The 18,389-nt window shown below is 37.5% G+C and overlaps 1 protein-coding gene across 9 annotated transcripts in view; it reads right to left on the reverse strand.

Annotated features, from left to right (window-relative positions):
* Positions 1-18,389, reverse strand: part of ARID1B (AT-rich interaction domain 1B) — a 417,978-nt gene that overhangs the window by 240,632 nt on the left and 158,957 nt on the right. The window lies entirely within an intron of this gene.

The following is an 18,389-nucleotide window of genomic DNA, read 5'->3' on the forward strand; positions in this document are numbered from 1 at the left end:
AGAGGCAAAGCCCCCTTGTACTGCAGAAGCAGACACCCTGCTCTATTCCCCAATACCAGGCCCCCAGGACATGCCTTCCCCAAGGTTTGGATCCTTAGAAAAGACTACACTAGTTTTAACTTCCCTAGTACCCAGTACCCCCTCAGTCCTGGACAGCTGGTGATAGAACGTAAAGCATAGGGCATCACATAAATAGAAGAATACAGAGAAATATGGAAGAAGTGGAGGAGGCCCCTGCATCCACTACCTGCTGTCTCCAGTAAGCAGCCTGACGGGACAGGCCATGGGCTTCTGTGACCAACAGTCCCATTCCCTGAAATCTTAGGCCCCTCAAATGGGATCACTTCATTTCTAAGATCCCAAGACCAGGAGGGGAATCTTCTGCCTTGGACCCATGACATTCAGGCTCTATTTTTAGGGCCCTTATAGGGATGGGCACAGGGTCTACTACCTTTTCTTTATGTCTATCTTGGCTGTTCCTCTGGGATACAGGAAAGAAGGTAATGCATATCACCGATGCAGCAATATGGACTGGCTTACAAAGTAGATTTCCTTCCCTCATACAGAAGACTTAGGGTTGTTGAAGATAAAATTATCTCAGTAACAAATTATGTATAACTTTCAATATTATAGAGCCTTTACATATATTATTTCATTTGAAAAGTAATGTATAATCCACAATGAGTAATTTTAAAAAACAGCACTATAGCATATATAACAGGACTATAGTCTTAATTATTGTGGATACCCACCCAGCCTCTGACCAAGTCTCTTAGGATAGTGTTGTGGTTAATACATAAAACATGGCCTGGCACATAGAGCAGCTCTAGATCTATTATATCTGGATGAATGGCAAAAACCAGAATATCAAAAAGTTCTGCATTTAGTCTATTTAATTTTTATATTAAGAGCTATTATGAGATATGAATTTACAGGTGACACAAAGGTAGGAATTACACGAAATACAATGAATGCTAGATTCAGGATCCAAATGTACGTGAGCTGACTTGAACAATGACCCGAAACAAGAAAGACTGCATTCAGTGAAGGCAAATGTGAAAGTGGAAACCTGAACCTGGGGTTCAGGTGCAGGATGGACGAGACCAGTGCCTTAGGAGCAGTTCCCATCAGAGTGCTGCAGTGGGACGCAGGTGCCATAAAACCTAGCTGCTAGCATCATGACAGTCAGAACAACGCGGGTGGTAGTCTGGCTCTATACCAGCCATCCCTTTGGAGTATTCAGTTTAGCTGTGGATTCATATTTAGAGGTGCTTATACAAAAATGAAGTTTATCAAAGAATTAAGAATAGAGTGGTAGAGGGACTCAAAACCACGTAATGGGGAAAAGAGTTAAAGGAACTAGTTAGCCTGTGAAAACCCAGATAAGATGAAAACGATCTTCAAATATCTGAACAGCCGTCATATAAAAGAGGGGTTTAGATTTATCTTGTGCAGTTTAAGAGTCAGAAGGAGAACACGAATAGAAGAAAACAGTTCAAGTTAATATAAGGAAGAATTTCCTAACAATTTAAATTGCCAGAAAGAAAATACTTCATGAAGTATTTTCCCATATCACAGGGAAGCAATTCATATATCAGGTTGGGAGGGACATGTATATATTATATGAACTTTTTAAATTTTTTCTTTTTGCTTGAGGAAGATTCGCCCAGAGCTAACATTTGCACGTATCTTCCTTCTATTTTGTATGTGGGTTGCCACCACAGCATGGCTGCTGACGAGTGGTGTAGGTCCATGCCCAGGAACCAAACCTTCGAACCTGGGCCGCCGAAGAGGAACACACCGAACTTAACCACTAGGCCATGAGGCCAGCCCCTTATATGAACTTTTGAGATTCACCATTATTCTAATGACAAAATAATCAAGAATCAACAAATCATATGTATATATAAGTAACTGGTCTCAGACCAAACAGATTTAATAAGTGAGAGAATATTAATTCAAAAGTTACATTAACTAAAACCTTTTCAAAATGTCCCACAGTCCCCCACAACTGTAAACAGTCTTTCCTTTAATAGCCCAGGTGAAGTTATATAGTACAGGAGAGGGGATAAATAGAAACTTGAAACAAAAGACACATTTTAAAATAAAGTTACTGCAGCAATTCATGGACATAAGACTGATCAATTATCATTATCATATACATAGTAAAACACACACACACTTCATTTTTAATATTTTAAAAGCTTAATTCCTTAGAACTTTGTTTCCTCTGAAATTGTGCAAGATCAAGCAGATAATGGGTTAAGTCCAAAAAATAAAGGAGCAACAGAGCAAATCTGACTGCCTGTTTGAAAAAGCCTATAAAATGTTACAAGCAAAACAGGAAAGCCTGTGTTAATAATGCATAAACCAAAAGGGAAAAAAAGCTACTCATTTAATGGAATAATGCTTTTATCCTTGCAGTTAAAATGAAATAAACCATGACTATTAATCTAGTAAGACCATGTAAAAATGTAATTTTTAAACATTTACTAAAGGGGGACGGTTCGGTAACCACTCTAGAAATCAAGGCCTTGTGTACAGCAGCGTTTAACGCTAAATACCAATCTCCTGTCTGTGGACGCCATTACCCACCCTGTTGCCATAGCAACGCTAACAGTGTGCCTGACTTCAAAGACAAAGATGTAATTTCAGACTTCCAGCAGCCAGAGGGAGTGGTAAGAATATTCTACCCAGGCGGTGTCAGCTGATGATAAATTATAAAAATATCCAGGAAGGTTATGAGGCGGACTGTACCACAGATTCTCATATTCCTGGGGGAAGACTTACATTAGTCAAACGCCCTGGGAGACAGCAAGAGTAAAACAAAAAGTAAACAAGACAGAATCTCAGTAGAATCCGGTTTTTTTTTCTTCTTTTTTCAAATTACATGGTACAGAGTTCCGCCTTCCTTTTCTCTTGCTCCCAGGAGAAAATAAAAATAGCTTCTACCATCCCCTTTCTCATTCAAATTAAGAGTGACTGAAGATGTGCATGGCTGTTCCAAGGGACTTGCAAAACCACCTCTGTAAGTGCTACTTCTACATTTGTGAAACTCCGGCATTTGTCAAAAATTGTCTTCAGCACCAGCAGCCAGCTAAGGGAGCAAAATCAATTTGTGCGCTTCAGCTACAGGAGAGCAGCTACCCTCTCTTGCAGCTTTTTTCCGACCACCCAATCTAATCCCAACAAACTCCAGATATTTTTTACGCCCTCTGCAGGGAAAATACTGGAAAACAATTTGCCAATTTACAAGTTTGTGTGCCTTAAAAAAACCCAACAACATAAATGAATAAAGCTGACACAGTGCTATTTCATGATTTTGTAGCTGAATGGTTTTTAAAAGCACAAGCCCTATAGTTGAGAGAGCCACAAAATCTTGAGCAAATAATTTTCCTAGAGGTAATGAAATACAAAACGTTGGAGTTAAACTCTTTTTGAAGCTTCTCCGCAAGGAGAAACTACCAGACTGCTAGGATTTGCTTTTACTTGAAGGAAGTTATAAATGACTAGGCTAGCCAACGAATGAACAGAGGTAGTTTTACTATAATGTTTCTGTTTTATAAGAATAGATATATGTTAAATTCTCTTTCTGTTGAATTTTGGCATATGGGTTGGGGCTCAGAAAAGTCCAGTTCACTTATGATAACAGAAGCACGATACAGGTGCTCCTTTTCAACAAATCTGAAGGACACAACCTGTTCCCCTCACCCCCAAAGGTTGATGGATGGCCAAAAGAGAAAGACAGTTGTGGATTCTAATCAGGATTGGTGTCAAGATCCTTGCCCCCTACTGGGTCATTGGCCTGCTGCCCACACTCACTAAAGCCTAAGGCACAGCAACCAAAAGCACAGCTGTAGTTGAAGTTTCTTCCATGGCTGGTCCTTAGAGGGAGGGCAGAGGTGGGGGAAATCACACCAGCTGCAGCATCTCTCCTCACTAAAACTCTGAAGGAGCTGGATGGATTATGATTTATCCTTTTTCTCTTGAGACAGACATCGCCAATTTTATAATGTACTCAAGTCAAGAGGTACAAGAAAAATAAATCACATAAATTTTGCCACACGATATAAATTGGCATGGTTATAACTATTAAGTCATTAGTGGGGGATGTTTGCAGCGTAAAATTTAGGCCATCACCAGTCTCATCAATTAATCTTGAGCCCAAATCTTATAACCCAAAGATCACCAACCTTCTCTCATAAAAACATACAACAGAAAAATGCCCAATTACAAAATGTCACCTACCCCTCAAAACAAAGAAAAATAAGTTTAAGAAAGACACTCTCTTTACAATTGAACTATTTCCTTACTAAATGACTTTCCATCCTGCTACATATACTATGCTTGTAAGCATATATTTTATTTTTAAAAATTACTGTGAAATGAAAACAGGCTTGATAAGCTACGCCTTGGGACAGAATTGCTGGATTTATAATTTTGAGAGTTACCCAAGTAACAGAAGAAAAAACAGCCAATCATTCATTCATTTATGTGATGGGATACCTAATTTAGGCCCTGGATAATCATCCCAAATAACATGAAGACTTCTTCAGCACTATAAAAAACCTAAAACCCCATATTTTGGCATCCTTATTCATTATTTCCACAGGAGTATTTTATATGTTCTTTTACAGAATATTTCCTTTTACAGAATAATAGAAGAAAAGTGATATTCCTTCCTTAAGAAATGATGGTTTTTGCTTTATGTTAATAATTACGTAACCTCGATTTTCTCTTTCTACCTTGGCAGTCAGGAACGCAGCCTTAAATTTAATAGTTCTTCATGGTACTGTATTATCATGGTTTGTTCGCTTCTCCCTTTTTAAGGTGCTTTTACAGATCTGTATCCCACTTTGAGTAGTTTCAGTTTATACAAATGTTTTACTGTAGGTCAGCTCAAATCCTTTTTAGAAGCACACGAGTTATAAATTCTATATAAAAACGTCATAGGAAATGAAAACGTTCTGTCACAACAGGACTCTTTCAGTTAAAAGTGGCCACTAGTATATTTAAAAATACACAAATTCATTTATAATTCATAGAGACATAAGTTGAAAGAATACCTCAGCCAAGCTGTTTTTCAAACACTTTTGTAGATGAAGAAATATATGTTCTTCAATGTTGACCATTAAGTTATACAGTATCTGGGTCATACTTTATACCAGAAGGCCACAGTATAAAAAAAATCAGTCAGGGAGGCTAAAAAATGCATTAATGACACTGAACTGTATATATATTTATTGTTTTAATGAAAATCTAGGTCTGTCAGTTAATTCAAAAGTAAAACTGGTGATTGTGGATATAATACATGAAGGGTATGATAGGAGAGTCAATAAAAATGTTGGGAAAAGTAAAATGTCTTAACCTATTTACAAGTGTCAAGTCGTATTCATGTCCTCTGTAATTTGTGCAGGTCCCCTCTCACTAGCTACCACGGCTGGCTAAATACAGCTGATTTATTAAATAACGACTTGCAAAGTTCCCTATTTGGGGTGTACAGTTTAAACATCAATAAGTACACCTGTCTAAAGGAGCAACACTAAAAACCAGGACAAGATACTTCCGAGGTGTCTCCCCCACAAAATACCACCTGACTCACCACATATTTACTTAATGTCGGCTAATCAATTGTGATGAACAAAGGCAGAATTCAAAAAGGTGTACTTCCCACATAAATATAATTATTTAGGCATGGCTCCCCCTTGCTCCCGCTCTATATTGTGTGCGTGCGTGTATGTATTTGACTTAAAAGGATATCTCAGTTATTTTACCTGATTCACCACCTTCAGTCTCCCACTAAGGATGTGTTATCAGTCGCAGCTGGTTTTTCCTGGACAACCACTATGGTTCACATGGTTATCTGTCTCAGAAATCTGAAAACTCTGCAAAATCAGGAGTTTATCCAAAGCAGACTTGACTGCAATCAAAGCAGATTTCTATCCATGCCTTTGCTTAAGCTTCCTTTTCCCTGTCTCCCTCTTCTTTCAGGTGATTTTACTATTTACTGATAACACCACAAGTTGGAAAGAGCAAGGGAAAAATAAACTCGAATCTCTGCTGCCATTAGTTAACTACACAGCTCTGACTATAACACTGGCTGTGCAGATTAGTATAAAACCAGTGACCAACATTACATTTTTGAATTATCAATATATCTCAATTGTCCAAACTACACATCCGTAATTTTTCATAACTAGTTACCCATGAGATGAACCCTAGAGGATTTTGCCTCTTCATGCCCCCCACCCCTCCCCCAATAATTTCATCTGTGATATTTATACCAAAAATTGCAGCACAATGTTGGGAAAACTGTTTTAAATTACAATGTATGTTAATGTAGTTTTCTCATATTTGTGTTCTTCTGCTATGTGGTAAATAAAAATGAACAGTACGCAATCAAAATGAATACAGAAGAATCCCAGTGGTATTCACACCAACATACTCTGCCTGAAGAAGTCCACAGTACTGGGTGGGGTTCCACCACGGAGCAACAGGAGAGGAGTCAATGAGATCAAGTTTCAGCCAAGAGCCAGCTGCCACAATCTGCCTGACTCGACAGTGTCTCTGCTCCAGTTCTCCTCATCCAGAGTAAGGAATACTGAATCCCAGGGAAGTTCAGTGGACGAGCAACCCTAAGATGGCCCTGGCAGCTAAACGCAATTTCAAAAGAGAGGAAGGGAAAACAAAGGGTAAGAAATTGACATTTATGAGCACTTTTGTATGTGGCCAGTACTACACAAGAGGTTTTATACATGTTCTATCTCGTAACACAAAAGGTAGAGGTGAAGTATCTGGGCAGTAAACTAAACTCACAGTACGTGTGAATGTGCTTTGCCAACCATAACGTGAGTATTTAGCTATACTTTTCAAAATCTGATACCCCCAAAAAGGGCCAGAAATATATCAAAGATGGTTAGAACTTTCTTGTTTTCATTCATCTCTGTAAAAATAAAAAGTACAAATAAGCCATGAAAAAAGTAGTGAAAACAATAAAATCCCTCATGAAGTCACTCAAGAAAGCCAGCATAATTGTTGCTCTACCACACCAAGTGTTCACAAAAGTGTTGGTAAGCCGTGTTCTCCTTCCCCTAAAACGACTAGCACTGATAATACAGATTAAATGCCAGCAGAATGTCTTGTATAAAAGACTAACATCAGTTTCATGTAGCCATCACTGCTCTTATACTTTCAAATATCCAAGACTTCCGCAAAATGGCAAAACATTTCTGTGAAGTTACATATGCTGAAAGTACGAATTCTGCAGACTGTATAGATGGTTCTCTGAAGAAAAAAATGAGAAAATATGTTAAAGTATTCTAAATAACAGGCATCCTGAATATAGGTATGGTTTCTTATTGGTTTCTTATTGCTGAATGTGTTATAGGAAAGAATAAACACCAATCAGTTAGTGAAATAATTCAAATTTTTATTTTATTCCTACATTTAATATAAAATCCTAAACATAGGAGGCAATCAATAAGTGACTGTTAAACGTAATTGCATTTTTCTGTGTACAGTGAAATCTCGAGCCTTAATCGAGGATGCCAACATTTAGGCATGCTAGCTAAGGAAAAGCATAAATGCAGTAACTATGAAAAGCTAAAACGTGGGGAAATTTGAACACATTCGTACTTATTCAAGGACACTCGTGATTTTAATCAAAATTGGCAAAACAGTTTTATCTGAAGGGAGAGCTGGTCTGAGGTTCGACAGCTGATGTCTGCGAGGACACTGAGGCACGCCCAGGAGAGGCCCATGCAGCTGCCACTGCGACGGACTGGGCTGCAGACTAACGCCACTGTTGCACTCTGAGGCCAGCATCCTGCCATATTTGAGTCTCTATTTTCACATCTGGGAATTAGACCTTAAAAACATCAAACCATATTAAATATATAAAAATATACACATTTTAAGAACTCATTTAATACTAAAGTTTTGCTCTTTATGTAGGAAGTGAAATGACAGTGCTTAAAAAAAGAATCGGGGGCCGGCCCAGAGGCATGGTGGTTAAGTGCGTGTGCTCCACTTCCGAGGTCTGAGGTTCACAGGTTCGGATCCCGGCGCAGACCTATGCATCGCTTATCAAGCCCTGCTGTGGTGATGTCCCATATAAAGTAGAGGAAGATGGACACAGATGTTAGCTCAAGGTTAATCTTCCTCACCAAAAAAAAAAAAAAAAAAAAAAAATCGAAGGAAAAAGTGGGGAGGGGCTTGATTAAAAAAACAAGAGAGAATATCCATTCAGAATTCATGGTAATCCCTTGAGGCCCCATTTACTCTGACGGGATTCAAATGTATCACAGAAACTCATGGTGCTCAAAGGGGTAAACCATTTCTCCAAAATAAAAGAGAAATCTTTCAAAAATAACATGTTAAAACCAGGTTCCCTGCCCCCTCCCACAGTCACAAACCTCCAAAAATGAAAAAAAGCAAACAAGTAAAGGCATTAAATCTGCACACTAGGCTCACGAACACGTATACCCAAAATAAGTTTCAGAGAAGGAGAAATTAAATGAGATAAATTAAACTAAGGAATGTTCCTCCAAAACGAATTGGTACAACAAGAACAAAGTCTAACTCATTCAAAAGTAAACCAAAGAAAGCAACATAAAATAACCTGCCCCTACCCAAGGAAAGGAACATATTAGGATATGAACTTACTGTACTATCCTAAAAGCAAAGACAATGAGACCAGCCAGGAATCCCAACTGAACTATATATAGTTTCACTTATTTCTTGAGACTGCACTCTTGTCTTACTGCAAGTCAGAGTCAGAAACACTCTGGTACAATCTGTTGAGTTATTTATACAAACTCTGCTACAATAGTCTTGACATCATCTCCAGGAATTTAAATGAAATGTAAAGTTATAGCCAATGCTATCATTCTTTCAACATCAATTCCTATTTACGACAATGTTGTACCACTATACAAATAATAAGGCTTTAGTAGCACAGATGCATTGCTTTCTCATAGGAGTTTTAGAATTCAAGCGAAGTTATTCAGGACTTGAGTTGTAACCTCATAAAATCTCTGGGTTTCTTTTCTCCCTAAACCAACTCCTCATCACCATTTCCCTGGGTTTATTACTAACACCACCCTACCTCCTGGTCACTCAGTCTAAAACCCTTAAAAGCATCTATCATTCATCCTTCCCTTTATTTCCACAATTTGCTTCCTCTGCATTCTCACTGCCATCACTTTTTCATAATCTGACTCAACCTCATTTGTGAGATAATACAATAGCCTCTAAAGTCATCTCCTGCCTCCAGTGGTAATAAAGGCATTTTGAAAATGAAGGCTTTGCGTAAATAAAAGACATAGTACAATTCACTCATCTTGGTAACCTGAAAGTCCCAGATTTTCAAAAATAGGAGAATGGGCTGGATCTGGCTTTGAGCAGGCAAAACAGATGTCAGGAAGGCCTGTCTTTAAAGTTCACGCACCTGACACCTGGAATATTCACTGAGACCCTTACTCTGGGTATATTTACTCTTCTTTCACTAGTAGTTTCCAGTGTTAATTAACTGAAATTTTCATTTATATAAAAGAAGACTTTATAAAATGGTTCCCAATAAATTGTTATATATATAGTAAATATATTATTATTTTGAATCCAAATTTTCTCCAGATACAAATAATTACAAAAGACCAACCACATATTTTTAGGGTCTTCAGAAGGTGTTAACTGGATCACCCATACTGATGGGAAAAATAAAGACTAATGAAGATCCCTACTTACATCAGAAAATTCTGAAAAAGAAGAAATAGTATCAGTATCGGGGCAAAAGTTTCAGATGGCGGCAGGATACTGCTGTGCTGTCCGGTCACCCGGTGGTCACCAGGCTCACTCATTCTGGCCTACTTTGAGAGAAGATACCTGTGGATCAGGTGTAGCTAATGCCATGGCCGCAATGCACACCATTTTGTGCTTTGACAGAAAGAGGAGTAAAATAATAAGACTTGTAACATACCACTCTACCCAAATCAACCAGTGAGCTCCAAAGACTTTAAACACACACACACACCCCAGTGTAGAAACACAGGAGACGTTATTCATGAAACTGGCTTGGGTTCATTAAAAACAAGTGGTGGTTTTCACGTCCCTGGGTTGCTAATATCTCCACCTGTGGTAAATCTCAGTTTAAAAAGCAGAGTTACTCAGTTACTCCATAGTATACAAAAACAAACCTGAAGTGTAGGAAGTGAATGGAGACCTCAAGTATTGACCATCGGGGCCTTCTTTCCATCAGCATGAGATTAAAATCGACTGCTGCATGATCGTCTTGGTTCAAAAAACTGTCTGCACCGGGGTCGATTGGTCCAGTGGGAAAGGCATTAGACTTCACATTACAAGGGCAAGACTTCCTTGTCCTGCAGCTTTCTCATCTGTTTATCTGTCTTTTCTACCTCCCACGTTACCAGGTGGTCATAAATACACCTGGGATATGTGTTTCTCCACCTTTCACTGAACTTTTCTCCTTCTCCCTAGCCTTCCCTATACTCAAATACATCAGACTCCCAAACTGATCACATGGGGGTGAGGTGGGGAAGAAACTCTGCAATCTCTGAGACGTTAGAGATAGAGACAGAGTCCACAAGAAGGCCCATGGCTCTCCCGTGGTCTGCGTACTAAGGCCATGTACTCAATTAGGCAACCCCAAACCCCTAAATATGTTCAAAAGCAAATGGCACCCAAGAATGGGAGGGAAACCACCAAGGGCACCCATGAGCCAATACTGAAGATTTCAAGCTGGCTGCCCTTCTCTCGCTCAACTTCTTCCGGAAAGCAGAGAGCTCATTTTATCAGTGCTTTTTCGAATATACTAACCAAGAAGGACTTGAACGAAAAGTTTAGGAGTTGGAACATGCTCCGAGATTGCAGCTCTAACACTCATTTTTCAGAGAAGGACAGGAAGGTCCTGAGAGTCACATGAATTGCTCAAGACCAGAACCTCAGCTGACACTTAACCCTTGTCTGTCATTCAGCATCATCATTAGGACAGGTCTCCAGGTCAAAATATATTATTTTATCAAAACAAAGTCATCGTTCCTTCCACACAAGTCATTATAAGCTGTTCATTTTCATTTTTGTGAGGAGGAAAAAAAAGGCAATGTAAACTACTTCCAACTACTAATTTTTATAATGCTCTGATAGCAAATACTATTACAGTTAAATATTTATATCATTCGAGTCTAAAAATCAGGTACTATTTAAATCAAGAGAACTCCAGAAAATTAGCAATCAATAGGTGAATAGTAAAAATTATATATTTAATTTTAGAGTTCATGTTCTCACATGCATTGAATATGGACAATGGGCACTAACGCATACATGCAGATTTTACTGCAAACGAATACCACTATGAACACTTAAAAAAAATTCAGATGATATCCCGATAATAAACTGAAAAGACGCACACACCACAACCTAACATTGGATAAAATTTAGGTCCTGTGGAAAGAGACAACAATAGTACCTGGAAGCTTTTTTTTTTTTTTTTTTTTTTAAATAGAGTGCATTAAGAAGAAAAGTGGTTGAGAAAGCTTAGTCACTTTTTTGTGGCTTAAAGCCTTTTTTCCCTCTTTTATTCCAGGCTTAAACAAAGTTCAGTGGGGCATCAAACTGCCTGTTTTAAATTACAGTCTGTATTTTAAAATAGAATGCATGCACGGCATGTTCCTGAAGCTAGGGGGTGAGAGTGTTATTCACGGAAAATTGAAGGCTTGTTGAGTCAATAATCTTCTTTCACACAGTAACAATTTTCAGCTAAAATTTCTTGACCCAAACAAAGGAAAACAAGACCATTCAGTTATTTTACGACAATTTAGAGAAGGCAAAAGAAAAAGATGAGAAAGAGGGAGACACCTCTAAAATCCCACATCGTGAGGGAAGAACAGTAAACTGTGCTCTCAGGTAAGAACCTTCTCTACATATATTTATTTCCTCTCCTAAACTGACAGCTGATATTAAAAATAGTTACTTCTAGTCCAAACAAAATTAAAGCAATTAACCAGTCCACAAATGCTACTATGAGCTCCTGCTGGTTATATATCTCCTGTTATATAAAAGAGATGTGTGTCTTCAGCTACCTACAAAATGGAAATCTGTACATTAAACTTTATTTCCCACCTAACTTGGATACTAAAAAGTAAATGCATTCAACGCCTTACACTGGCCACGGCTGCATAATCTGGAGGAAGCCCACCAGCCCCTCTAGATACCAGGGAATAGGAGGGGCACTCTGAAGAAAGGAGGAAGGCTTTCCAGTTCAAAATGCCAAGAACTGCCATTGGTAGCAACAGAAACAGCAGGTCAGAATGAGGAAAGGTACCTCTGAACATGAGTTGTTTTTTCGTTCTAGCATAAAATATTAAAATAAAAACTTGAAGGAGCTACACTGCTGACAAACTCTCCGGGTGGAGCCCCCATGCCCACAGGCTCACACATACTGCTTTTTGTGGTTTATACCAAAAGCCCAACACTACTACTTTCCCCTTCGTGTGCAGAGAAAGCCCCGCTGGTCAGAATGCTTATGTCCAGGTGTGGTTCTGCGGCTATCCGCAGACAGACTGGGAGGTGCGTGCAGCCCAGCCTGTGCGGCCACAGAGAAGGCTCCGTGGTCTCACATAGGTCATCTGAAGAGCCTGCAGGCTGGTCAACACCTTCCAGTCCTCCATTTGTTATGGTGAAATTTGTATGCTGACTTTTCTATTAGCCAGGAATATCTGCATTTATCATCCCTTACTTAATGAGCCTCATTTATCAACTACAGATCATAGTTATCCTTCTATTATCAAAACTAATATCCTGCAAATCAGTTATGTTTCAGCCTCTCTTCTTCTCCAATTTTATCTAGTGTCTATTTTTTATAGTACTCCTTCATTAATTTTTTTTGGAATTGACAGCCCCATAAAATGGGTTGAAATTCATTTCCCCCACATTTTAAATGGAAATCTTCAGAATATGATGTGAAAAAGTCTGCAGGGGGGTATGCTTAGTTAAAAATGTGTTTTTAAAAAGTAAATGCATTTTTTAAAATAACACATTGCCAATAAGCAAATATCTCAGCTACAATAAATTTAGAATTATCCATTTATTTCAACGAGACTGAATTTAGAAACACTCTGCATGCAAACATTTGAGTTATTTAAAAGCAAACTACAGTTCTTTTTAAATATTAATTTATTCAAACTTTCCATATATTTAACCTGCTTTTACCTGGAACAAATCCAAACTGGTGTGGTTTTATTGAATATTCATTTACAGAACAAATATTTAAGTGGAAGATTGTTTTGAAAGAGGGAGAAAACATACCTTCTCATTTCTTACTACTTCTTACCTTGTTCAAGTATTATCCTCTACTTTCAAAATGACTACCAATATCACAAAAGTACTCTGGGGGATACAATTATACAACATCACATCTTAAAGAAATAATCCATGTTGGGAAATAAACATTTGTCAGAGTCACTATCAGTTTTCCTAATTAGGACTTTCAAGAAAGGTCTTCACATGTTTCTCTCAACCTTAATCCAAAATGAATTGACATCTCCATACAGAATAGACCAGTGACTAAAATTACATTTGAGAATATGGTAAATCCTAGGTAAGAAACGGAAGTATTGTGAGTTCTGTTTAAAACTCCTCCAAGATAGCAAAATGTGTCTATACCTTCAGTTTCGAAACCACGCCAGTGATTAACTGTATCTGCAGACACTCTGCCTGACAAGGCACATCCTTCAGAGAACTTCCTGCTCCCTTCACGGGCTGCTCACTTTTTACGACTTCCATAACTCCAAAACTCAACACACTCTAATAACATTGAGAGCGCACTGATAACAAACAGCTTATGTCTTCAGTTGCACACAGGGATCATCAATGCTTGAACACTGAGATAAGGTGACAACAGATTAGATTTCTCTTTTATTAACTTATAATTTTTTAAATGTTCAGAATGATATGAGAAGGATCAATCAATGGAAGACAGCTACACTCAACCTTTTAATGACAACCATGTAAATCAAGTTCAAGATACAAATAAAAAAGTTTGGAAAGAGTTCATTTAGCAGCCATACATCTAATTCTTACCTGGCAGATCTTAACTTTTGCAAAAATTTGCCGACTAACAGGTTAAGATCATCTTAACAATGTGTATTTCTAGTTGGGTTGAGGACGTGGTAAAAAGCAAAACTCAGTTAAAAAATGCTTCACCTAGCTTTTTCCAATAGTTTCCAATCGTTCACAGGAACTATATTATCAAATCTACACACTTAAAATGTCCCTATTAACATATCATCAATATTCATATATGCTTCCAAAGTTCATGACCTTTCACCCCTACCCAAAATAAGTCATTAAAGATTAAAAAAACAAAAACACTGGGGCTGGCCCGGTGGCGCAAGTGGTTAAGTGCGTGCGGCCCGGGGTTCGATGGTTCGGATCCCAGGCGCACACCGACCCACTGCTTGGTGAGCCATGCTGTGGCAGTGTCCCATATAAAGTGGAGGAAGATGGGCACGGATGTTAGCCCAAGGCCAGTCTTCCTCAGCAGAAAAAGAGGAGGATTGGCAGCTGTTAGCACAGGGCTGATCTCCTCACAAAACACACACACACACACACACACACACACACACACACACACACACACAGAGTATTCTTTTTCAGGAAAGACAGATCATTTTATGCTCTGTTGCTAATACCTAACCCCCAAAAATACTCTTGGTAATATGAGTTTTCCAACCATTCTCTTTCAGGCTTCTAATATCCTGCTTAACACCCTCTATTTTAAAGAACAACCAGCATTTACTACCTCCTTCCTTTCACAAAGGGCCAAAAACATGTTTTATCCAAACCTCAATATTTCCTTCTAATTGCAAACTCAACAAAAGTGTCATAAACACTATTCCACACATCTAGAGTTTTCACTAAATTCAGAAAGATCAAACCCTTTGCATGTCAGCCTCTTTAGGTATTTCCTATTTAAGGAAGAAAGGGTCAGAAAGAGGTTTTTAATGACCTGATGGGCCTTCTCAAAGGCTATTAGAATATGACTGATTGTATTCTGTATCTTAGATAAACAAAATAATGGACTTGCTATCTGAAATACCAACTGGTGGAAGCCCTCTCTGAAGAGTAAAACAAATCAGTTATTTCTAAACTGAGGAATATTAACAACTCTTCAGATCCCTGGAGGAGAAAACACTATTTGCTTAGAACAAGGAAGAAAATCAAACCTTTTTTAAATTTCCTCTTATACAAGTTTATAAATATTTTATTAGCAACATATTTATACTATATTTACTGAAATTATGATTACCGTTTCTGTCAATTTATTTATTTTTACAATTAAAAAATATATATTACTAAGAATAGCATGTTTTCATGCTACTTTTAGCTTAATTATCCAAAGTGCCCACTTCTCTTGAAGCTTAAGGTGACAAAGGTAAAATTCAAATGCCATTTTGTAATAAAATAAAATCATTTTAAGAACAAAACCACGCTGTAACACAGATATCGCACTAATATAATCCTTTGTATCACTAGCATGTGGAGAACACAGGCTCTTCTGAGGTCAATTCAATACCTTGGAACACATCCCTTAAGCAATTAAAAGAAAATTCTGAAAATGGGGCAAGAATGTATTTAAAAGTTTTTACATAAATTCTATTAGGAAAGTACTTACTGAATAAAACATAATAAACACTCTGAAAAGATCCTAGTCTAATGGGGGACCAGGACAACTATAAAAATAACTGTAATAAAAAGATGAACAGTAAATGCCACAAGAGATGGCAATGGAACAAGAGACTCAACAGAAAGTGTATTAAATCCTATTTTGGGGGTTATCTTAAAACGTATATTGAGATATACTCAATATATTAATAAGTTATGGCATTTTTTGAAGAACTTCCACTGTGCATTTTGCTTAAATGCTGCCTTCATTTCACATCAATAGTAGAGGCAGAAAAAACTACAGAATGTGCTCAAGATTTAAGGGATAATATTCCAAGGAGATAGAGTTCTTCAAGCTATTTTTTATATCACATGCTATATGCTAAGATTTGTTAATAATGGCAATACCAAGCGTTTATACGCTAATGCATCTCAACAGGCAGAAAGCTGTATGACTAAGTGGTATAGAAATAAGTGGACATGATTAAGGAAGATTTGTTCTGAGCTTAGGTCTGAGTGCATTAAGTGAAAAAGTAAATATTACTGGTCATGGCCCCGAGACAAGAGGACAAGTATTAATTTATCAGTCATTTGCTTTATGTGGATGATCTGAAGATCTAAGTCAGCTGGAAAACATTATCTGCCTTAGCTTCTGAAGAAGACCACCAAGAATTTAATGACATGGAAATATAGAGAAATACCAGTTCAAACAATGGTGAGAGGCTAGCTTAGTGAGGGGTCAAATTATAGATCTAGTATAAGGATACTGGAAATGTCTTGATTTCTTGTAATGGAAAGTTAACCGTGTAACAAACATATGCTAAAGAAAAAAATCACACATGCAGAAAAATATTACAAAATCTATCTCAATATGAGCAAAAAATTAAGAACTACTTGAGAAGTTTTCTTCTTACAGTCACATATATAATGGATAAAGATAATAATTATACATTAGAATCACTATGCCACATTGTTTTAAATGTACAGATAAGACCCACAATTTCCTTAGTTCGAAATTACAAAAGAGATTACAAATATGATAAATTGTCTTTAAAAAGACAAAATTTATCTCACTGACACTCGAAAAGGAAATATGTAGTATAAATCTACAAAAGACCCAATACCAAATTCAGATGTGATAACAAATATAGTTTCAAGGTACCTATAGTATCTACTTAGCCAAGTTAGAGAACTAAAACATTTTTAAAAAGTTACACTAAAAATACACAATATTAGAGCCATACAGAACACCAACAAATCTTTCCCCCAAATTGTAATTACCTTATTTGTATACAACAACATACTGAGATGCAGCATACACATAAAGAAAAATACATTTGGAAACCTCGTACAGACACTTTCTACACAAATGAAGCCTGGTGAAAGAAAAGTACTGCACTAAAATTCATTTAAATAAAGCCAATTTTCATCTTAACAGACTGGGAGCAGGGGGTTTAGGTCCCCCAGCTGATCTATGCTTTGCCCTTTATTCAGTAACTGACATTTCTATATACTCACCATAAAACCTGGAAACTTTGCTCTCTAAAAATAGATTATTGAAATGTTATTGAGTCAGTCAGCATCTTATTTATCCATGAGTTACAAAAACAGAAAGAAAATACCAATGAGGGCATTTCTTTTTCAATAGCTTCATAAGAAAATTTTTATTAGGAGCAACCTGAAATCCTCTTGGGAAGTAGGCAAGGTAAAGATTAAGAAAGAAAGATAGCCATTACATATGTATACAAATAGAACAATTCAGAAAAATTTCAACTATTGATGAATATATTGGTTCACTTCCTCAAATACTTTGAGCCCCTTCTCCAGTAATCGACTTAAAGAGCACCATCCCAGAGCAGAACTCTTCAGTGAGTTTTCTGGGACTGCCCCACTCCATTCCCTCCCCAGTTATGCTGTAGGGTTAGCTGAATGTCCACCATCCACTCCACCCAGAGCCATAAAAAGAAGCATAGGCTAGTGAGTGACACCCTAGTTCAAGTGGAAACGGAGAAAGCAGTACACTGCAAACTCTTCTACAGTTACACAGGAAATCTGTATTAATTTATAACAAATTTTGCAACCTGTATAACAGTACACTTCACCAGCCAATGACAAACCTACCAAGTTGGGCTTCTCTAAAAACACTAAAAGTCTGCTGAAAAAAAGAAGAATTCACCGTCTGCTTGCTTCCCATGAGTCAATTTAAATTTCCTAAAACCACAAGCCAATTTCCAAATAGTCAGCAAATGTTGCATTTATCAAGTGTTCACGTGCATGCACACACGTGTGCACGTGCACACACACACATTACATGCTCACCAAGCTGTGAATTATCTGCTGAAGAAGAAAGCTTACAGCATAAAACATAGACTCTATCACCTTTTTCATTCCTTCAAAAACCAAATAACTAGACAAGAAATACTCCAATGTTACTAAAAAACGACCACAATAAATATCACGTACCTCCCACCATAGAAAGAAAAGCTGTAAAAAATTGGGGTTTCAAAAATATGTGCAGCAGGTTCAAAGATACTGTACAACCTGTGGCCATCACTTACCTTCTTCTCTAGGGCCACAAGAAACTTACAAATGGGTAAGATACACATGCCAAATGTCGTGTATAACATTCATCACAAATGTTTGTTCTCAGGTGTAATATAATAAATCTTACTTAATGTAAACATATTTGAAATTCAAATTAAAATCATGGC

Source organism: Diceros bicornis, chromosome 39 (genome assembly GCF_020826845.1).
Source record: "Diceros bicornis minor isolate mBicDic1 chromosome 39, mDicBic1.mat.cur, whole genome shotgun sequence".
NCBI classification, from domain to species: Eukaryota; Metazoa; Chordata; class Mammalia; order Perissodactyla; family Rhinocerotidae; genus Diceros; species Diceros bicornis.